Source organism: Agelaius phoeniceus, chromosome 3, assembly GCF_051311805.1.
Source record: "Agelaius phoeniceus isolate bAgePho1 chromosome 3, bAgePho1.hap1, whole genome shotgun sequence".
Lineage (NCBI taxonomy): Eukaryota > Metazoa > Chordata > Aves > Passeriformes > Icteridae > Agelaius > Agelaius phoeniceus.
The window spans coordinates 98,835,507-98,859,465 of NC_135267.1; the positions used below are offsets into that span (position 1 = coordinate 98,835,507).

Below are 23,959 nucleotides of genomic sequence, written 5' to 3' on the forward strand. Positions count from 1 at the left end.
TCACGACCATTCCCAGGACAGACATTGGGAACCTAAAGACCCCGATGGGAATTCTGGCCTGCCGGTGGTGGATGAACACCAAAAATCCTGAGGCCGCTGAGCAGAATTCTGGCCTGCCAAGTGATTGTTCGCCTCTGTGTCTACAGTGACTGCTTCTAGCAGGGCCTGCCAAAGGGCGACACGCCCTATATGCTTGCAATTGCTTCGCGACAATAGGCCAGGAATTTTCCCACCTCTTGGCCAGATGAACTTGCTGGGGCAACTTTGGTAGCCCCCCCCCCCCCCCCCCCCGGAAAATCCTTCATCTGCTCCACTAGCACCGTGATGGACGGAGATTGAAGCCCCCCTACCAAGGACTGAGACTGAGACACCCGTAATTCTGATCCAGGGCTGCTGGCCTGACTGAAGCAGGATGCCTGCTAAGTGTTGCCTACAGATGTGTTCACTGGACCTAGACTGGTTTCCCCCAGAAAGCAGTCCTGAAACATTGGGTCCCATTCACTGCTGATACTGACTTATCCTGCTGAGAACATGGACTGTCTGTACCCGTCTTCAATACCTTTTTCCCCCTCAGCAATTTCAATAGACTTCTTCTTCTTGATTGTATCTGTTCCCCCTCAGCCTTTTCAAGATCTGTTTCCCCCGTCAGCAATGAACTATAATAGAACCTTGAGTTAACCAGGACTTTGAGATCTTGCCAAAGTGACTAGGCAAACTCTATTGGCTGGACTACGAGCACTGCGTCTCTTCATGTTTGGTAGCTATACTCCTGTCCCAGTTCAGGGCAAATTTTGGAGAGAACCCCCAAAGGGTCTCCTCTAGGAAAGCAGATTCATTTGGCCCCTCCCCCCAACCGGTCTGGGAGAAAATACCTCCTTGGAGAAAAAGTGGAAAAAACCTATTTATTGAACAATAAAACCTAAACAATATTAAAAAATAAAACCCCTTGTTGCTCCAAAAGAGATGATAAACTGAGAAAGTTCCCTCCCCGGGTTGCAGTACCCCTCACTCAGTCTCTTATCAGTCCCTCCGGTGCTGGAAATGTTGCAGGCAAGGCCTAGCCTAGTAGGCCACAGGTGAGTGCTGCTGGTGCTCCCCTGGCTGTTCAGTCCAGAGCAGGTTTTCAAGAGGTCCAAAGAAAAGGGAAAAAAGAAAAAAAAAACACAGTCCAGGGAACTTCTTTGTCTCAGCTAGTTAAAACTAACTAAAAGCAAAGGAGAGTTCTATCCTGCTGTCTGTTCATCCACAGACAACATAGTCCAGGAGCAGGAATGTGGAGGAGTGATTGCAGTGTCTGAAAACAAACTGGACACTGCTTCTCTCCCGCCTTCACTCTCTGCAACAAGTCTTAAAGGTGCAATATTTATTATTCAGCATAAACAGAACAAGATGACTGGGGATAAAAGCATCATATAGTCAACCAAGGACAACTCCCTCTCTCTTTCTCCCCCTCTTTTCTATTCTTTTCCTCTCCCTAATTCCTTTCACACATTTGCTGTGGTCATTCTATAAAGGTGCATTTGTTTTGATACTGCAATCCCCTTTCCGTGTTGTCTGTTGCACTCTGAGATCAGTTAAGGAATCATCACCACCCCCATTCGTATGAGCTGATCGTGACATGAAATTGGCATCACGGACAGGATTCTGATAGACAGAGGGGTCTGCAGGGCTGTTTGTAGTCTCTAACAGGGGAAGGACGATTTGCTTCAGCCACACCTAGCCCCTCATCCTGAAAGGGTTGAACAAAGCTGGAAAGCAAGGAAAGCTCTTCGAATTTCCTGCAAACTGCACACGCCCAGGTGAAATACACCCCCATACTCTATTGAGGGTTCTGTCTTTAGAATTTCACAAAAGATCTTTGAGTGCAAAAGGGGAAACTGTTTTTGTCTATGTGTGACTTCGGACTGTCTGGGAAGGAAGGGACAGCTTGAAGGAACTGAGCAGGGCCTCCCAGGCAGATTTTGTCTCTTCACCCAGCCAGCAAAGCAAAGGGGAACACAGCAAAGGCTGTGAGATTGTCTAACTTAAGTTTGCACCTCCCTGTCGTGGTTTTAGTCCCTTCATAAAATGACTGAAAGCTCTAGCGCAAAAGTTAAAGCTGAATTTTCTGCTCTGCTTGCTAAATACAATGCCAAGCCTTCTTCAAGGGGGGAGGTTTGGGCAGAGAACAACTGGTTTAATTTAGAAAATGTCATAGATAGAATTTGTTCTTTACAACATGAAACAGAAGTTAAACCGGGCAAAAATAAAACCATCCTCTGCTCAGTTTTGGGAGCTTGTCTCACAGCAGCCATAGAAACCCATTTTAAGTGAAGAAATGAGGAAATAGCAAGAATAGATTCCCTTCAAAACCTAGTTGAAATTTTGCAGAAAGAATTAAAGGAAGATAGAAATGAGAGCTATATGTTGCGAGCTGCCCTTAGAGAAGAACTTGCTAAGAATTCACATCAATCTGTTTCCTCTACAGAGGCAGAGGAAAAGGAAACTCCTCACATTAAACAAATCTATCCCCATAAGGAACTTGAGGCAGTAAAAAACTGGGGAGGATACTGCTGTCCTCACTTGAGACCCTTGGTTCAAACAGAATAGAACTATATTAATGATGAGGAATGTTGGGGGACACAAGACAGATGATGCACTTTGGACCTGGTAAACATAAGAGATTTGATAACAGGATGCCTTGGCATAAACAAATGGAACTTTGAAAATTAGACCTGGATTGCAAGAAGATTAAATCAAATGGGTTTACTGGAAAAAGAAAATCCCATTAAACTCTGCAAGCAAGAGATGTTGTTATATGCATGTTTGTGTATGTGATTTTAACCTAATCATTGTAGTACACATTACTAGTCTCCCTGAAATAGTATATAAGCACTTGTATCCCACAATAAAATTGGATTCTGATCACCGAGTGGGTCTCCCTGTCTCTCTCCATCGCCAAAAGAGGATCTTGACCCACATATCACAACTAAACAAATACCATTCAGTGCTACCAAATTAGCTAAGCTGTAAAAAGAATTCGGGCGCCTCCCACAAGAATCAGAGACAGAATATGTCTTCCGAGTGTCCCTCAGTGGTGGGGAGCAAATTAAATTAACCGAACAGGAGGCCAGTAGGTACTGGGGACATGGAGTCTTCTTAACAGCAGGAGATAAGGAGATAAGTGTGATGCATGGTCCCTGACACAGGGGGCGTCTTTCTGGGCTGGGAGAATGAATCCTTTGGAAAGGGGTGACCCCCTGGCAATCGTTGGCACCGCCGACCAGCTCTTAGAAAGCGTCCACAAAGCCGCCTGCCTGCAAATGATTCATGAAAAGAAATTACTTCCTGGTTTTGAATGCCCAATGCAATTACCTGTGAAGCCAGAACTACTGACCCCTTGAATTCGTGGGCTTCCAGAAACACTTAAACCTACAACAATGACTCTAGAGAAAACCATAATGGCTTTGAATCCTGTAGAAAGACTAGATAGATTCCTCAGGAACTCCACTGACCAAAGTGGATCTAGAGATCCTGGCTTCACTCCCTACTCTTCCCCCTCACAGCCCTCAGCTTCTCAATCTGATTCACCTGCCAGTAGCCATAAAGTTTGGACATGAGCTGAAGTTGCAGTAGATCTGATTAATTATTGTAGACAATATGGACCTATAAAAACCCCGGAGGAGAAATCAGAAAAAAAAAAAAGGTGTTTGATTTATTGGGGCTCCTCACAGTGAAAATATAGAGAAAGGAAAACAAATCTCTAACCACCATCACTGGGAAATTACAAAGCGGGTCCCCAAAGAGGTGATGTATGGTTTGCCCCTTAATAAGTTGCAGAAAATAATAAATAATTGGCACCAGTGAAAACTGAATCCATCGGCTCAACCCAGTGCACCCCTCCCTTCTCAGGAACCAAAACTAACCCTCCCCCAGCCTCTCCCACAGAACACAGGCAGTGAACCAAAACCAACAGGGTTTTTGGGAAACGAATCTCTCTGCCACTTACAGGTGGGCAAAGGGGCAGAGCTTGGTTTATTTAAGAATGCTCACTAAAAAGAAATCAGGAGATATATTAATCCCAGCTATCACGGGCCTCAAAAGGCTACTAGTAACCTTTTTGATTGACACTGGGGCTCAAATCTCTGCACTAACCAAAAAGGATGCCCAGAGGTGTGGAATTGTTCCAAGTAAGAGACAATGCTGTGTTCTTAATGCTCTGGGAACTACAGAATCTATGAATGTTGCCTTAGTCAAACTGACGGTCCCTGGAGATGAGCATCAACTAGTCATCAAAATAGTAATTGGGAACATTCCAAATAATTGATTAGGAATGGATGTCCTTGCTGGGAGGCAGTGGGAAGACTTTGAGGGATTTCTGTGGTCTTTTGGCACACTGCCACTTAACATTAGGTTGCTTCAAACTGCACCCTCCCTACCCTATAATAAAACAACTAATGTAAAACAATACCCTCTACCTTCTGGTGCCAGAGAAGGTATCAAAAATACTGAAGGCCTTTCTTTTAAATTGATAATAAATGGTATGACCCAACCTTCTACTACCACCACTCCAGCCCAACCACCGCTTATGCTTGGCCCAAGAAGTTTTGAAATTGGACCATACATAATCAGGAAAACTGGTCAACAACACATATTGTTCAATCTGGCATGGTCTCTTAAACAAGTCAAATTGCTGATGATGCAAAACAATGTCTCAGAAATTCAGCCGGCCTGTTTGCCTTTTTTGCAGACTTCCTTTGAGGGTTGGACCACCTGGCTGCAAAAACGGAAAGTCCATTTTTTCTTTAAAAACGGACACTAAGAGACATAACCGGTGTTGTGGGAACAGGTTTGAGAATTCTAAATAGTATTGATTCTGAAGTACTAATGGATAAATTGGCTGCCACAAATAGAGATTTGACCAAATTAAAACAACCACAACAATCATCCTTATTGGCTTTAGGAACACAGCAGTGCTTGCTATCAAACATATTACCAGCTTGGGAAAAGGTAAATATAAGTGATCACAATTTGGTAAATTATGCACCCGATGCTACACAAAATAACCTTTCTTTGGCTCTTAGCTGTATCCAGGCACAATTTTCGATGCAGTCAGTTCCTACCGAAATTCGGAAAAGAATTTGGGACAGTGCCACTGATTTTGAAAGAGAATTACAATCCTGGTGGCACTTGGTGAATTTTACTTATGACCCCATTACAAACACAGCCACAGCTCTTGTGTTAACCATACGCAATGCCTCAGTGCATTTGAGATTTCCTATTAGTGCATTAAGGCTAAATCATGATGGAGCTATTCCCTATCTTTCTGAACATAGAGAATGGGCCCATCAAACTGGTGAAAAATGGCAAAATGTTAATTTGAAATCTTGTATTGTCCAAGAACAAGACTTCATCTGTGAAATTAATACAATTATAGCTCAAGATGTTTGTTTGGACGCAGAACAAAATATCTGTCATTTTGAAATTCATCCTAACGAGACTTCCGAAACAGTCCTTAAACATATAGGCAATGGGTGTGCATGCTTTAGAACTGCTTGTGATATGGTATTGGTAGAAAATGTAGTAGTGGATAGTAAAAATCATTCAAATTTTTGTGCTTGTAACTTTAAAAAATTGCAGGATGTGATTTTTCTTCAGAAGATCCAGTTACCTCCCATTACCTTTTCCAATCCAATTAAAGACCAATTCACAAACTACTACTGTCCTAGGGTGACCTCATGATGCTTGTATCCCCATCCGTGTGTTCTGTTGATGCTGGATATCATGTTCTGTGCCTTCAAGACTGGCTGTGAAGAGTGAATGTTTTGTTTTGGTTTTGCTATCAGCCACTCCCCCACAGCTGGCGGGACACAGAGACAGGGCAGTTATATGGTACTGCTTTTGCTTTTTGCTTTGCTTTTCGCTTTGCTCTTGCTTCTGCTTTGCTCCTGCTTTGCTCTTGCTTTTTTGCTTCAGCTCATTAGTTAGTTTAGCTAAGCAGTCCAAATTTTCCCTGGACTGTTTCTTCTTTCCCTTCTTTGGACCAACTTGAACCTGCTCTGGACTGGGACCTGGGAAACACCGGGAGTTTGCACCTTGTGGCCTGGCCTGTAGCAGCTACCCCAGCACTGGAGGGACTGATAACAGAGCAACCACCTCCAAGACAGACTTTTTGAAGTTGTCATCTTTTTCAGAGGGGTGAAAGAGTGGTGTCATCTGGTATTGTTCCTTTTGTGTGCTGGGGGGTGCTGTGCCTGTTAAATAAACAGGTTCTTTCCACTTCTCTCCAAGGAATCCTTCCTGACACGGTTGTGGGGAGGGGCCGTGTGGGTTTGCTTTCTGGAGGTGTAAGAATCCATGTAACATGGAGGGGGCCCTTTTTGGAGGTTTTCTCCCAAATTTGCCCTTAACCAGGACATATACCTACTCCATTGGCATGAACATTACTTTGGTAAAGTAATTGTTGCTTCATCAGGACTTCATCAAAATATTGGAGAAGATCAAGAAGAATGGGCAGAAAGCCCTGGTAACTGTTCATCACCATGTCATAGAAATACACCATGTCATAGAGAGAGTAAGAAAAGATGCTGAACACAGGTGGTGGGATACTCTTTTTGGGTGGTCACCTACTGCCACAAGTGTCCTGAACAATATGTGTCATCCCATCATTGTCCTTTTGAGTTTCGTTTTGATTGGGGATTTTTAATCAGCAATCTTACTCATTGTGAATTGGAGAATGATGAAAGAGTTAACAAAATTGATGTCTGTAATTAATGCACACAACTTGGCTGATGTCATTTTCACTGTGGACATCTCCGAGACTATTGACACAAGGCGACTATAAATGAGAGTATGTGATTTGAAATAATCTTCAATTTTCTTTTGTGATTATATGAAAATTACTTTTGATTTTTGGTGAATTGTTTTGAAACAAAAATATTTTAAATTAACTGTTGTTGATTTGTTTATTGCTTTATTGCCTTTGATTATTTGTGATTAGTTTTGATCATTTGAAAAAATTGTTTTAAAATACTATGGTTTAAATTAATATGAATTATATTTGTTTATTGTTTCCTTCCCCCCCTTTTTCTATCTTTTCTTTTCCTTCCATTCTCTCTCTCTGTCTGACGTATTGTCTCTGCTTTCTGGAATATGCTACCAATGTAAGACAAGTCCTAAAGACTTCACAACAATACTAGAGAACACTGCTGATGAAGGCCCTTTGAAGAATGTCGTGACTCACTGGGTGCTATGAAAGACAGTCTGAGGCTCCCCTCATTTGCCTCATGACCGTCCACAGGACCAATATCAGGACGCTGAGGACCCCGATGGGAATTCTGGCCTGCCGGTGGTGGATGAACACCAAAAATCCTGAGGCCGCTGAGCAGAATTCTGGCCTGCCAAGTGATTGTTCGCCTCTGTGTCTACAGTGACTGCTTCTAGCAGGGCCTGCCAAAGGGCGACACGCCCTATATGCTTGCAATTGCTTCGCGACAATAGGCCAGGAATTTTCCCACCTCTTGGCCAGATGAACTTGCTGGGGCAACTTTGGTAGCCCCCCCCCCCCCCCCCCCCCCCCCGGAAAATCCTTCATCTGCTCCACTAGCACCGTGATGGACGGAGATTGAAGCCCCCCTACCAAGGACTGAGACTGAGACACCCGTAATTCTGATCCAGGGCTGCTGGCCTGACTGAAGCAGGATGCCTGCTAAGTGTTGCCTACAGATGTGTTCACTGGACCTAGACTGGTTTCCCCCAGAAAGCAGTCCTGAAACATTGGGTCCCATTCACTGCTGATACTGACTTATCCTGCTGAGAACATGGACTGTCTGTACCCGTCTTCAATACCTTTTTCCCCCTCAGCAATTTCAATAGACTTCTTCTTCTTGATTGTATCTGTTCCCCCTCAGCCTTTTCAAGATCTGTTTCCCCCGTCAGCAATGAACTATAATAGAACCTTGAGTTAACCAGGACTTTGAGATCTTGCCAAAGTGACTAGGCAAACTCTATTGGCTGGACTACGAGCACTGCGTCTCTCCATGTTTGGTAGCTATACTCCCTCTCTCTTTCTCCCCCTCTTTTCTATTCTTTTCCTCTCCCTAATTCCTTTCACGCATTTGCTATGGTCATTCTATAAAACTGCAATTGTTTTGATTGATACTCCAATCCCCTTTCCAGGTTGTCTTTTGCACTCCGAGATCAGTTAACAAAACATCACCACCCCCGTTGCTATGAGCGGATCATGACAATACCTTCTTTCAAGCTGAAATTGGTTCTAGTCCATATAAGCACACTGGTAGACTCTGAAAGATAACATTCAGAATGGATTTCCCTTGTCTTCCCATTAAAGCAAGTGAAGAAAGCAGACAGGAGATCTTCAGGTAACATGCTATGCAAATCGAGAAGATTCTGTCCTTATTTGAAGCAAGTGAGAAACTCACACAATGAAATACAATTCAGACAGATGGAATACTCACATATGATGTCAAATCTATATTTTTAATGCTTGAATGAAACAAGATTTCTTGAAGTACAATCCTATAAAATGAAGGTGAATTTGCAGAAGCAATTGAACTGGGTCTGTTTTATAAACACAGTGTTTTCTAATTAAACTGAAGATTCAGGAAGGCAACGTTGGAATTAAAAGGATTTAGAAACATACAAATACCAAGACTGGTGGTTCATTAGCTTTAACAGTCTCTTTAAAATAGGATTTATTTTTAACTTCTTGTAGCAGGTCTGAAGACATTAGGAATGATGCAATTAAAAACAAAACAAAACAAAACATAACAAAACAAAAGTTTCTCAAAAAGCTTGGGGAAACCAAAGAAATTATGATTTTTAGGGGTTAAGTAGTCCTTTAGAAGTTGTCTCTGGGAAAAGAGATAAAAAGCCACTAATTGACTGTGGAGTATATTCCAAAACTGTAATGAAGCATGTAAGGGGCAAGAGCCTGTAATAAAACTACTATGCTCGGTTCATCTGTTGAAAGCATTCCAGAATGGTTGAAATTATGAATCACATAATGTGGGATTTAAAAAAAGAAGAAAAAGAAGAAAGAAGAAAACATAAGGAAAAAAATATTTTGAAAATGTTTTCACATTCCAAGATGGTATAATGGCTTTATTTCATTTTGTTCCTAAGACTGATTTATAGCTTATGAAGTGTTTTACAATTTGAGAGTGAGAGTGTTCACACTAACCATACAATTTGGATGGATCTCTTTTACTTTGCACAGCAGCAGATACGGTTTAGCACTCCACAGTTCAGTCCCCGAAAGTGAATGTGTGTGGCAGATTTAACCTAACTGCCCAGTCCACCAGAATGCTTAATTATCTTGAAAAATGCTTTGCTGTATCTCATTATCTGGACATGTCTCTCCAGTTCCACTTTGAGCTCCTTGACCTTTCATCTGCAGGATGAGATCCAATTTAGCTTAGCAAGGATATAGCCTTTCAAAACCACATCTTTTATCTTCTGTATTCATATAAGTACATTTCTACTGCAGGGAACAGTTTGGAAGGTGCTAGTTGTTTTGTTTCTCAGATATGTTGCTGCATAAAATAGGTCTTCTTTTAATTTTTTTCCCTGCTAAAGTATAGGCTCTGTGTTTAAATGATTGTGATGCTAATTCATTATCATTTATTCTTCAGTCGTACAGAGAATGCAGCTAAGTTTTCTTCTGAGGACATTCTACTCTTTTTATGAGAAATGCTGAAGATCTGACTTTAGTTGCAAAGGTCACTGATTGACAGGTTGCAAAATTGTTAAGTCTAGTAAGAGCAGGAAAAGTGTGCTGTTGCTGTGTCTGTAAATGTCGTGTCAGCTGCTCTTGGGATAAAAAGCATGAGCATAAGAAAAGATATCTGCATGAATAGAAAAGAAACAAAGTAGACATTTGTTGTGATTTCTGCACTAAGGAACAAGAAGAAGTATGAAGCGCTAATTTCAGTGGCTAAGACAGTATCATCCTTGGGCCAGTTTTCTTCAACATCATTTGAACAACCTGGACACAGCACTTGAAGGAATATTAAGCAAGTTTGCCAAAGACGCTAAATTGGGAGGAGCTGTGAACTAACTCCCTTGAGGGCACAGAGACCTTGCAGAGAGATCTTGCCAAATAGAAGAGATGGGCAATTATCGCTGGCCAGGAGTCTATGCACAAATCACAAAAGGGGCGGGACTGCTGGGGACGGTGTCTCAAGCGGTTGTATTTTCCAGCATCGGTCTCATTACATGGTGATGACAATGGGAAGCTGCCAGCAGCTCACATCCCCACTTAAAGAACTTAATGTTACAACTTCCTTTAAAGTTTTTTGACCAATCACACAAAGCAAAAGCATATTGACAGTAGTTCTATCCTATAAGCACATGTACCTGTGGTTAAAACAATGCTTGCTTCTTTTGAATAAAAGACCTGCTTGTAAGCCTTAAGATACAATGCACAGAGCTCCATTATTAAGCTTAGAACTTCCTAACATCTGTCTAGATATACTTTGCTGTAGCTTAGGGAGTTATTCTAGACAAGCATTAATACACAGACCATTATTCTATTTGTCCTTACTTTTCTACTTCTCATCTAATATTTCTGCTGACAAACCTTATGACTACTGCTTAGCTCCAATGACAGTTCTGCTGTCTCTGAGGCCTGCCTTTTGCAGCTTTCCCAAACCCCTCTGGTTTTGAGGATTCCCACAGGCAATCACCAACCAGATGGAGTTGAGCAAGGGCAAGTGCTGGATTCAGCACCTGTGACAGGGCAATCCTGGTGTGTGCATAGACTAGGCTGGAAAGAAGCACTGCAGAAAGGGACCCAGGCTCCTGGCCAATGGCAAGCTGAATGTGCATCAGCAGTGCCCTGGCAGCCAGGAGGGCCAAGCCTGTCCTGGGGTGCATCAGGCACAGCATCGCCAGCTGGGCAAGGGAGGGGATTGTCTTGCTCTGCTCTGCTCTGCTCTGCTCTGCTCTGCTCTGGGGCGGCCTCACCTTGGTATTAGAAAATCCTCAAATGAGGTCTACAAGGACAGGACTCAAAGAAATGGCATGCAGCTGAGTCAGCTGAGTCAGGGGAGGTATAGGTTTAGGTCAGGTATCAGGAAAAAGTTTTTAACCAGAGGATGGCTGGGCACTGGAAGAGTCTCTCCAGAGAGTGGTCACAGCATCATGCCTGTCTGAGTTTTGGATGTTGCTCTCAGGCTTATGGTGTGATTCTTGAGGATGGTCCCATGCAGGGCCAGGAGTTTGACTTGATGATCCTGATAAGCCCCTTCCAATTCAACTGATTTGATGACTCGATGGTTCTGTCCTGGCCACTCAAGGTATATTGCTTGGTCTCATCAGATTTTGATCTGCTCTTGTTGGTCAGACTTTGTCACTACTGGCTAATGATATTTATCACAAAAGACAAAAAATGCCCTTTCTCAATTTTCTCAAGAAATTAGAACTTGCACTCTAGAATCCTAAAAAAAGTCTTTTCCTTGAAACTGTCTCCTGCTAAAGTAGTCTTTTTAGATCTTAAGGAGAAAGAAGGCAAAATGAGGGGACATATTATAATGAAACATTGTCAATTTTCTGGTTCTTTAGCAGTATATTTGTACTTCCACTATTCTTTTCTATAAAATCATGGTTTTGTATAGGATCTGATTTTCTAGCAAGACACATTTCTGCAACTGAACCCATCAGTATCTATGAAAATATATTGTCAAAAGCACAAAACATATGAATAGGCAGTGACAAGTGAGGGAAAAAAAGAGTATGAGAAGCAGCTCCATGGTACTAAAGTGAGACAAGAAGGAGGAGAAGGTGTTCCAGTTGACAGAGCAGAGAATCCCCCACAGTACCTGGAGGACATTATCATGAAGCAGATTGTCTCCCAGCAGTCCACATACCTACACTGCAGCTTGTGGAGGGCTCCAGGCCACAGCAGGTGAATGTGCCTTGAAGAAAGCTGCAGCTTGTGGAGGGAGGGCTAGAAAACCATCCTTGACCTCTTCTTTAGTGGAAGAGTACGTGCAAAAGTTAAACAGCTGCTAACTCTAATCTATTCTCTTTCTATTTCTTGTCTTAGGTAAGTAAGAAGACAATCCAAGAATTAGAAGCCTAAATTCTTTTGCTTGAAGCTCCCATTCTCTCTGCTACTCCCTTAAAGTTTAGTTTGATATGAAGTAAAACTCATTATAAAGTTCTTAAGGCTTGATGTTTAGGCTTTTCAGAAAATAGGGAGTGCAAATAACTCTTGTCAATGTCATTTTTTTCATAAAACGAAAAAAGGGAAATTACTGTTTTCAAAGGAAACGGTATGGAAATCAATTGGTAGAAGTGGTGAGACTGAAGAGTATAATTAATCTGAAAAGAGAATATCATGGAGCGATCTCAGCTGTGTCCAAGTTTTTTACCAGGAACTCTAGACTTCTAAACAGACTTAGGACACAATAGTTATCTCTAGGAATATTTCAGTATGGATAGTACATTCATCTTTAAATAGTTCTATCTGTTTTACAGTTATGACTTAGGCTTTAAATTTTATTTGAAAAGAAATATTTGTGATTCAGATCATTTCCATTTCTGAATCATTTCGGTTGTTGACAGTTTTTGCTGTCTCCTGAGAGCAGGAAAATAGTCTTTGTACCAATACTGAAAAAACTAGATGGAAAAATTGTTTTCCTCATTCTTTTCTGTCTATTCTAACATGCACAACAGCAAGACCACTGCTATGAGTTTAACTGCTAACAGCTACCATTCCTGGATGACAAACTTGTAGTGGCTAGTATTTTATTTGCACACATTACTGATGCTGGTTGTTAACTGTTGTGCAGAAAGATCTGTCAACTATTTTCAAGGGAGGACACTCCTGAATTGCTTCACTTGTCTCTGAACCAGGGAACTAAGCTGGCACTTCATTTCTGAGATCTTGCTGTGCTAGCCCCCAAACCCATTTCCTTCAAATGCATTTTACTTTCAACCAAAGCACTTAATTACTTCATGATATAATCTTGTTCTTAATGTTCAGAGGATTGTTTTAGAATGATAAGAACATATTCCAGTAAGCAGGTACAACATCTGTCATAAGTAGTATCCATCACTTGGCTTTGGTTCATGCATCATAACATCTGCAAGGAATGTCATTTACAATCAATAGATGGGCTGGGGCCACAGGTTTAGGAATCTTTCTCCAGTTAGTTTTCTTTAAAATTTAGCTCTTATTTCAAGTGTGTCTTTGTTAAAACAATCGACTATTTACTACCTGTACCACAATGAAGAACAGTCAACAGTGGCTGAGCATCTTACAACAATTCCAAGAAGAATGGCCTGAACCTCCAGTGCAGCACATGGAGTCTGTCATCAAGCCAGAGTCCTGCAGGCATTTTCTCAGCCTGGAGAAGAGCAGACTCTGGGCAAATTGTTAAAGCAGCTCTCCAGTATCTGAAGACAGCCTACCAGAAGGAGGCAGATGAGCTACACAAGGGCACAGAGTGATAGGAAAAGTGTGGATGGCTTTAAAACCTGAAGAGTATATGTTTCCTTTGGATATTGGGAAGAAATTCCTTGCCAGGAGAGTTGTGAGACACTGGAATATGTTGTGGGTGACCCATTCCAGGAAGTGTTCAAGGCCAGCTTGAATGGGTCTTTGAGCTTAAGGCAATCTAGTGGAAGGCATCCCTGCCAATGACATGGGGGTGAAATTAGGTGAATTAAAAGTCCCTTCCAACCCTAACCATTCTATTATTCTATGGTAATATTCATTCTGTGCAGTAGCAATAAGTAGTTGAAGATAGAAATAACAGACTATTCATTCAGAGAAACTGCTATCCAATGAGTTTAACTGTTTGGGTCTCACATATATGTTCCATTTAGCAATACTATATCTAGTATCTAGTCCTCACTCTTTATCATACGCACAAATATTTTATCATTTTTAAGGTTTCTGACATTTGGGAATTTTCTTTCTTTATTTCTTTCTTTCTTTCTTTCTTTCTTTCTTTCCTTCCTTCCTTCCTTCCTTCTCCTCCTTCCCCCACTTCCTTCCTCCACTTCCTTCCTTCCACTACATCCTTCCTTCCGCCACATCCTTCTGCCACTTCCTTCCCTCCCTCCCTCCACTTTTATGTTAATTTGCAAACTGTCAAGTAGTTACAGGAAATTACTCTTCTTTAAATATCATTTTGAAGCTTAGAAACGAAGAAATAACAAAATTGTGTAAAAACAGTGCATTTAAAAGTGATTTTAAAGTAAGAATTAGCTATTGAAAATTCAAAAATACAAAATTGAAATGATGGAAATGATGGTTTTAAGGGATATTCTTTGTATTTCTGTGATACAAATGAGCATCTCAATTTTTACACCTTCTAAAAACACATCGGGAAAGTTACTAATTTCAGTAACAAAAATATTTCCAAAGCAAGAAAATTGATTTATGCAGATGAAAATGTCATTTTCCAAATAGTCATCATCAAGTCCAAAAGATTTCTCTGCTTTTACACAGTAAGCTTTATGGAGATTTCTATTCTCACACAAACACAGAAGAAATTTTCAAATTACTAGAAAATCTTCAAAAGCAAAATAACCTTTGAGAAAAAAGATCTGTGGGATCTCAGCACATCGTTCCCGATGTCCAGAGATGCCAGGAGAACCCTTGGGGGTCTCGAAAACCCTGGAATGTTGCCAAGAGTGTTTGGTGGCTTGATTTTGATCCATCCACAGAAGTAACAAGAGTCTGAGGACAAGAGAATCACTTTAGAGTAAAAGGTGTAAAAGAGACACATTTAGAGGGTGAGATATAGACTTTAAGGTTTTTGGTACAGGGGGATTATGGAGACAAGATGGAGGGATCAGGGCGTGTCTTGTCCTTCTTCTTTCTTCTTCTTGTCCTCCATCTCCTGTGATGATGTTGGCATTTGGGGATTGGTTTATGGTGAAGGTGCACTTGCTAACATGGGCGAAAAGCATTGGGAAATAAAGGTAAATATTGTGTACGTAGATTTTAGTATAAAAAGACATGACCGCCCCGTGGGTGGTCAGAGAGTGCCTGTGACTGCTTGCAGATCAGACCTCTGTTGGGCAGACAGAAAATTTTGTAGATAAGAAATAATAAACAACCTGAAGACCGAAAAGCTGAAGAGTCCAGACTCGTCCTTTGCATCGCGTGCCACCCAAGAACCACTCTACCCGTGTCGAGGCAGAGACAGACAGCTGGACCCGACAAAGATCTAAAAAGAGCAGGAAATTATATACATCCCCACTTGCTACATGTTGGTTACTAAATATTGGCTCTGGTTTGTGGGTGAGTACACTTCCCATTCACACCTGCAGATACCCCTCTTCCTCCTCCACACAGATGTGTGATCTTCGGTCTCAAAGAATGGACTATCTTTATTCTCTTACATAGGTTTTGGTTCTCAAAGTCAAAGCGTCTTCTTCCTGAATCTATTACCTTGATTTTTTTCCTGGAAGGTAATGTCCTTGTGTCTGTTCGAAATGGGGAGGAGGGGACAGGGAGCATGGTGATTTGAAAACAACTTGCAGCTTCACAAAGAAAGAGGCCTGCTTATTGAATGTGCGGCAAATGACAGATCGGGAGCATAAATGGGGAAACTTTGATGCGCTTGTGGAGTTTCTCCTTGCGACAGTTTATAAATTGAGAGAGGACAGTACCTTATCAATCGCCTGCCTCGTAAACTCACATGAACATTCAAATGGAAGGAGATTTGGACAACCTTGTTTTGCTTGTCTCTAAACACAATGCAGAACTCTGTGGAAATTCTAGGGCAAGATCAGGAGATGTATTCTGTATTGGCACAGTTTCTCCTTGCGAGACATTGTGGAAAAGCTTTTGCTAAGATATAGGTATCAGGAGATGCAAAAGACGGAGTTATAGAGCTCTCCAAACCTAATCGCCGGTCCCAGGCGTCTTTTGGCAGAAGCCATACTCCGCAGCCAACAGCGGCCAGCACAATGCTCTGCGCGTAAAGAAGCTGCTTTTTAGCCTCTGGGAGACGGAGAGAGCGGCAGCTTCCAAAAGGCGAAGAACGAAGCCGCACAAAAACAGGGTTGTGTGCACAACTTTCAAACTTATAGAAAACAGGACCTTACAGCTCTCCTGTCTTTTCCATTCACATTAACATTCGAATTGAACGCATTTTGGACAACTTTCTTTTGCTACTTGCTAAGCACTCCGCAAACCTCCCTGCCATTTCTAGAACAAGACTGGGGATGTTTTCTGTATTGGCACAGTTTCTCCTTGTGAGACATACTGGAAAAGCTTCGGGCAAAGTTATAGGTGAAAAGAGACGAAGAAGAAAAAGATACGGAGCTCTCCAAAGCTAAGTGCTGGTCCCGGGCTTCTTTCGGCAGAAGCATTGCTCCAGAGCGCACCATGACTGGAACAATGCTCTGTGCATGAAGAAGCCGCTTCTTCGCCTCTGGGAGACAGAGAGAGGGGCAGCTTCCGAAAGGCGAACAACAAAGCTGCATAACCCCGGCATTCTGTGCGCAGCTTTAAAACCAATAGAAAACAGTACCTTACCGCTTGCCTGCCTTTTCCATTCACATTAACATTCGAGTAAAAGGAGTTTTGGACAACTTTCTTTTGTTACTTACCTAAGAAGGGGCTTATTTGTGTGCAGAGTATTGCACCGATCGCAGAGCATTGTACTAGACGCAGTGCACTGCAGAGCATGGCTTCGGCCGAAAGACGCCTGGGAACAAAGCTTAGCTTCGGAGACCTCTGTATCTTCATCTTTAGCGTCTCTTGTCACCTACATTTCAGCAAAAAGCTTGTCCACAACGTCTCGCAAGGAAAAAGTGTGCCACTACAGAAAACATCCCCGATATTGTTCTAGAAGTTGCATGGAGGTCTGCAGAGTGTTTATGAAGAAGAAAACCAAAGTTCTCCAAAACTCCTTATATTCAAATGTTAGTGTGAATAGAAAAGGCAGGAGAATTTTAAGGTAATGTTTTTCTATGAGTTTGCAAGCTGCACACGCAGTCCCAGCGTAGTGCAACTTCGTTCTTCGCATTTCACAAGCTGCCGCTCTCTCAGGCTCCTGGAGGCAAAGAGGAGGCTATTTCACACGTAGAGCATTGCGCCAGGCGCCAAGCATTGTCTTGGTCACCAAGCATTGTGCCTGTCTTGGTGCACACAGGAGCGTGGTTTCTGCCAAATGACTCTCGGGACCGGCGCTTATCTTCGAAAAGCTCCGTATCTCCGTCTGTAGCGTCTCTTGTCGCCCACATCTTTGCAGAAAGATTTTCCACTATGTTTCACAAGGAGAAACTGTGCCAGAACAGAATACATCTCCAATCGTGTTCTAAAAGATTCATGGAGATCTGCAGAGTATTTTGCAAGAAGCAAAAGAAAGTTGTCCAAAACTGCTGACATTCAAATGTTAGTGTGAATGGAAAAGGCAGGAGAGTGGTAAGATAGTGTTTTCTAAAAGTTTCCAAGCTGCACACAAAATCCCGGTGTTGTGCGGCTTGTTTCTTTGCCTGTCTTCTGGAGGCGAAGAAGCGGCTTATTTGCTTATTTGCGCGCAGACCACTGTGCTGGTCACAAAGCTTTTTGCCGGTTGGGGTGCACTCCGAAGTGCCGCGTCTTCCGAGTGAAGTCCAGGAACAGAGCTTAGTGTCGTAGTGCTCCATATCTTCGTCTTTAGCATCTCTTGTTGCCTAGAACTCACAAAGAGCCTTTTGCTATATTTTGCAAGTAGAAAATGTGCTAGTACAGAATATATTCCGATTGTGTTCTGAAAGTTGCATGGAGGTCTGCAGAGGATTTGGCAAGAAGCAAAAAAACTGGTCCAAAACTCCTTATATTCAAATGTTAGTGTGAATCAAAAAGGCAGGAGAGTTGTAGGGTAATGCCATCTATGAGTTTGCAAGCTGCGCACACAATCCCAGTGTTGTACAGATTTGTTCTGCGCCTTTCAGAAGCTGCTGCACTCTCGAGGGCCTAGAGGAGATGAGACACTGCTTCGTGCATAGAGCATTGTGCCAGGCGCCGAGCATTGTGTTGGTCGCCGAGCATTGTGCCGGTCTTGGTGCTCTCTGGGGCACGGCTTCTGCCGAAAGACGCCTGGGGCAAGCGCCTAATTTCGGAGAGCTCTGTTTCTTTGTCTTTAGCATTTCCTGTCGCCTACATTTCACAGAAAGCCTTTTTCTATGTCTTGCAAGAAAATATGCCAGTACAGAATACATCTCTGATTGTGTTCTAAACGTTGCACGGAAGTCTTCAGAGTGTTTTTCAAGATGCAAAAGAAAGTTGTCTAAAACATCTTCCAGTCCAAACTTAATGTGAATGGAAAAGGCAGAAGAGTTCTAAAGGGGGGTTTTCTATTCGTTTGCAAGCTGCGCATAGAATCCCAGTGTTGTGCCGCTTCATTCTTCACTATTTGAAGCTGCCGCTCTATCCGTCGACCGGAGGCGAAGAGGCTTCTTCGCGCGAAGAGCATTGATTGCTCAAAGATCATTTTGCCAATCACGGTGCGCTCTGGAACGCGGCTTCTACAGAAGGATGCCAGGAACCAGCGCTTTTTTTCGGAGAGTTCTGTATATCTCCCTCTTCTGCATCCCTTGTCGCCTACATCTCATAAAATGCCTTTCTTCTATGTCTCGTGAGGACAAACTGAGCCAGTACAGAATACATCTCTGATGGTGTTCTAGAGTTGCACGGAAGTCTGCAGAGTATTTTGCAGGAAGAAAAAGAAAGTTGTCCAAAACCACTTCCATTCCATTTTTAATGTGAATGGAAAATGCAGAAGAGTTGTAAAGTACTATATTCTATAAGTTTGCAAACTGCGCATAGAATCCCAGGGATGTGCAGCTTCGTTCTTCGCCATTCTGAAACTGATGCTCTCTCCATCTCTAAGAGGCGAAGAAGCGACTTCTTCGCGCTGAGCATTCTGCCGGTCTCAAAGCATTGTGCCGGTCCCGGTGGGCTCCAGTCCACAAAATCACCAATAAAAAGCCGGGCACCAGCGCTTAGCTTCAGAAGGCTCCGTGTCTCTGTCTTCTACGTCTCTTCATGCCTACATCTTAGCAAAAAGCTTTTCCACTGCGTCTCGCAAAGAGAAAGTGTGCCAGGACAGAAAACATCTCCGATTCTGTTCTAAAAGTTGTACGGAGGACTGCAGAGTGTTTTGCAAGAAGTACAAGTTGTCCTGAACGTCTTATATTCAAATGTTAGTGTGAATGGAAAGGGCAGGAGAGAGGTAAAGTACTGTTTTCTATGATTTTGCAAGCTGCGCACACATCCCACTGTTGCACGGCGACAAATATTGCCTTTCAGAAGAGGCCACGCTCTCTGTCTCCCGGAGGAGGGGAAGAAGCGGTTTCTTCGCGCACAGAGCATTGTGCCAGGAGCGCAGGGATAAGGAGCTCGGCTTCTGCAGAAAGACACCCGGGAACAGCGCTTAGCTTCGGAGAGCTCCGTATCTTCATTTTTACTCTCTATTGTCACCTTAATCTTTGCAAGAAGCTTTTCCACTATGTCTGGCCAGGAGAAATTGTGTCAGTAGAGAATAAATCTCCCATCGTGTTTTTGAAAAGGCAGGGAGGTCTGCAGAGTGTTTTGCACGAAGGTAAGGAAAGTTTTCCAAAACGCTTTCCATTCCAATGTTAATGAAAATATAAAAGGCAGGAGAGTGGAAAGGTACTATTTTCTATAAGTTTGTCAGCTGTGCACACAATCCCAGTGTTATGCGGCTTCGTTCCTCGCCTTTCAGAAATTGCCAGGCTCTCCGTCTCCCGGAGTTGAAGATGCGGCTATATGGTGTGCAGAGCATTGATTGGTGGAAGAGCGTTGTGCCACTCGCGGTGTGCTCCGGAGAGCGGCTTCTACCCAAAGACACGGGGAACGGCATTTTCGGAGAGCTCTGTTTCTCCAACTTCTGCGTCTCTTGTCGCCTAATCTCATAAAACGCGGTTTCTTCTGTGCCGCACGAGGAGAAACAGTGCCAGTACAGAATACATCTCTGACCGTGTTCTAGATGTTGCACGGAGGTCTGCAGATGGTTTTGCAAAAAGCAAAAGAAAGTTCTCCAAAATGCCTTCCATTTTCATGTTAATTTTAATGGAAAAGGAAGAAGCTTTGAAAAGGATTGCTTTTATAAGAAGTTTGCAAACTGCGCAAAGACTCCCAGTGATGTGCGACTGCCTTCTTCGCCTTTGGGAAGCTGCCGCTGTCTCCGTCTCCCGGAGGCGACGAAGCAGCTTCTCGGCGCGCAGATCGTTCCGTCACTCTCGCTGGGCTCCGGAGCTTGGCATCTGGAGATAGATGCCCGGGACCGGCGCTTAGCTTCGAAGCCCTCCGTATCCTCCATCTGAGCGAAATGCTTTTCCGCTACGTCTCGCAAAGAGAAAGTGTGCCAGGACAGAAAACATCTCCGATTTTCTGCTCAAAGTTGTACGGAGGACTGCAGAGTGCTTTGCAAGAAGCAAAACCAAGTTGTTCCGAACGGCTTATAGTCAAATGTTAGTGTGACTGGAAAAGGCAGGAGAGTGGTAAGGTACTGTTTTTCTATGAGTTCGCAAGCTGCGCACACATTCCCAGTGTTGTACGGCTACGTAGTTCGCCTTTCCGAAGACGCCAGGCTCTCCGTCTCCCGGAGGCCAAGATGCGGCTTCTTGGCGCACAGAGCCTTGTGCCGGCCTCGCTGAGCTCCGGAGAGCGGCTTCTGCAGAAAGACGCCCGGGACAGGCGCTTCGTTTCGGAGTCTTCTGTACCTTCGTCTTCTGCGTCTCTTGTCGCCTACATCTCATAAGAAATGCCTTTCTTCTATGTGTGGGGAAAAGAAACTGTGCCAGTAGAGAGTACTACATCTCCGATGGTGGTCTAGAGGTTGCACAGAGGTCTTCAGAGTGCTTTGCAAGAAACAAAAGGAAGTTTTCTAAAACGCTTTCCATTCCAGTGGCAATGTGACTGGAAAAGGCAGAAGAGTCGTCAAAGACTGTTTTCTAGGAGTTTGCAAGCTGCGCACACGTTCCCAGTGTTGTACGGCTTCGTTCTTCGCCTTTGGGAAGCTGCCGCGCTCTCCGTCTCCCGGAGGCGAAGAAGCGGCTTTCTTGGCGCACGGAGCCTTGTGCCGGTCTCGCTGCGCTCCGGAGCTTGGCTCCTGTAGAAAGACGCCCGGGACCGGCGCTTAGCTTCTGAGCTCCGTACCTTCTTCGTCTTTAGCGGCTCCATCTGTCGCCTCCATCTTTGCCAAAAACTTGCCCACTATGTCTCGCAAGGAAAATTGTGCCACTACAGAAAACATCTGCCATCGTCTTCTAGAGGTTGCACGGAGGCCTGCAGAGTGTTTAGCAAGAAGCAAAAGAAAGTTGTCCAAAACTCCTTCCATTCCAATGGTAATGTGAATGGAAAATGTAGGAGAGGTAAAAGGTACTGTTTTCTAGGAGTTTGCAAGCTGCGCACACAATCCCTGTGTGGCACGGCTTCGTTCTTCGCCTTTCAGAAGATGCCGCTCTCTCCGTTTCGCGGAGGCGAAGAAGCGGCTTCTTGGCGCGCAGAGCACTGTGCCGGTCGCAGAGCTTTTTGAAGGGAGGGGGGGGGGCACTCTGCTGCACGGCTTCTGCCGAAAGACGCCGGGAACCAGCGCTTAGCTTCGGACAGTTCCCTGTCTTCGTCTTTAGCTAGTCTCTTATCCTTCTACATCTCAGCAAAAACTTGACCATTATGGCTCGCAAGGAGAAACTGTGCCGGAGCAGAATACATCTCCCATCTTGTTCTTGAAGTGGCAGAGAGGTCTGCAGAGTGTTTTGCAAGAAGAACAAGCAAGTTGTCCAATACTGCTGCCATTCAAATGGTAGTGTGGATGGAAAATGCAGGAGCGTTGTAAGGTCCTGTTTTCTATTCGTTTGCAAGCTGCGCATAGAATCCCAGTGTTGTGCCGCTTCATTCTTCACTATTTGAAGCTGCCGCTCTATCCGTCGACCGGAGGCGAAGAGGCTTCTTCGCGCGAAGAGCATTGATTGCTCAAAGATCATTTTGCCAATCACGGTGCGCTCTGGAACGCGGCTTCTACAGAAGGATGCCAGGAACCAGCGCTTTTTTTCGGAGAGTTCTGTATATCTCCCTCTTCTGCATCCCTTGTCGCCTACATCTCATAAAATGCCTTTCTTCTATGTCTCGTGAGGACAAACTGAGCCAGTACAGAATACATCTCTGATGGTGTTCTAGAGTTGCACGGAAGTCTGCAGAGTATTTTGCAGGAAGAAAAAGAAAGTTGTCCAAAACCACTTCCATTCCATTTTTAATGTGAATGGAAAATGCAGAAGAGTTGTAAAGTACTATATTCTATAAGTTTGCAAACTGCGCATAGAATCCCAGGGATGTGCAGCTTCGTTCTTCGCCATTCTGAAACTGATGCTCTCTCCATCTCTAAGAGGCGAAGAAGCGACTTCTTCGCGCTGAGCATTCTGCCGGTCTCAAAGCATTGTGCCGGTCCCGGTGGGCTCCAGTCCACAAAATCACCAATAAAAAGCCGGGCACCAGCGCTTAGCTTCAGAAGGCTCCGTGTCTCTGTCTTCTACGTCTCTTCATGCCTACATCTTAGCAAAAAGCTTTTCCACTGCGTCTCGCAAAGAGAAAGTGTGCCAGGACAGAAAACATCTCCGATTTTCTGCTCAAAGTTGTACGGAGGACTGCAGAGTGCTTTGCAAGAAGCAAAACCAAGTTGTTCCGAACGGCTTATAGTCAAATGTTAGTGTGACTGGAAAAGGCAGGAGAGTGGTAAGGTACTGTTTTTCTATGAGTTCGCAAGCTGCGCACACATTCCCAGTGTTGTACGGCTACGTAGTTCGCCTTTCCGAAGACGCCAGGCTCTCCGTCTCCCGGAGGCCAAGATGCGGCTTCTTGGCGCACAGAGCCTTGTGCCGGCCTCGCTGAGCTCCGGAGAGCGGCTTCTGCAGAAAGACGCCCGGGACAGGCTCTTCGTTTCGGAGTCTTCTGTACCTTCGTCTTCTGCGTCTCTTGTCGCCTACATCTCATAAGAAATGCCTTTCTTCTATGTGTGGGGAAAAGAAACTGTGCCAGTAGAGAGTACTACATCTCCGATGGTGGTCTAGAGGTTGCACAGAGGTCTTCAGAGTGCTTTGCAAGAAACAAAAGGAAGTTTTCTAAAACGCTTTCCATTCCAGTGGCAATGTGAATGACTGGAAAAGGCAGAAGAGTCGTCAAAGACTGTTTTCTAGGAGTTTGCAAGCTGCGCACACGTTCCCAGTGTTGTACGGCTTCGTTCTTCGCCTTTGGGAAGCTGCCGCGCTCTCCGTCTCCCGGAGGCGAAGAAGCGGCTTCTTGGCGCACGGAGCCTTGTGCCGGTCTCGCTGCGCTCCGGAGCTTGGCTCCTGTAGAAAGACGCCCGGGACCGGCGCTTAGCTTCTGAGCTCCGTACCTTCTTCGTCTTTAGCGGCTCCATCTGTCGCCTCCATCTTTGCCAAAAACTTGCCCACTATGTCTCGCAAGGAAAATTGTGCCACTACAGAAAACATCTGCCATCGTCTTCTAGAGGTTGCACGGAGGCCTGCAGAGTGTTTAGCAAGAAGCAAAAGAAAGTTGTCCAAAACTCCGTCCATTCCAATGGTAATGTGAATGGAAAATGTAGGAGAGGTAAAAGGTACTGTTTTCTAGGAGTTTGCAAGCTGCGCACACAATCCCTGTGTGGCACGGCTTCGTTCTTCGCCTTTCAGAAGATGCCGCTCTCTCCGTTTCGCGGAGGCGAAGAAGCGGCTTCTTGGCGCGCAGAGCACTGTGCCGGTCGCAGAGCTTTTTGCCGGGAGGGGGGGGGCACTCTGCTGCACGGCTTCTGCCGAAAGACGCCGGGAACCAGCGCTTAGCTTCGGACAGTTCCCTGTCTTCGTCTTTAGCTAGTCTCTTATCCTTCTACATCTCAGCAAAAACTTGACCATTATGGCTCGCAAGGAGAAACTGTGCCGGAGCAGAATACATCTCCCATCTTGTTCTTGAAGTGGCAGAGAGGTCTGCAGA

The 23,959-nt window shown here is 44.1% G+C and overlaps 1 pseudogene; it reads left to right on the forward strand.

Annotated features, from left to right (window-relative positions):
- The first annotated feature begins 2,067 nt into the window (after positions 1-2,067).
- LOC143693662 (uncharacterized) lies at positions 2,068-7,354 on the forward strand (annotated as a pseudogene).
- The last annotated feature ends 16,605 nt before the right edge of the window (positions 7,355-23,959 follow it).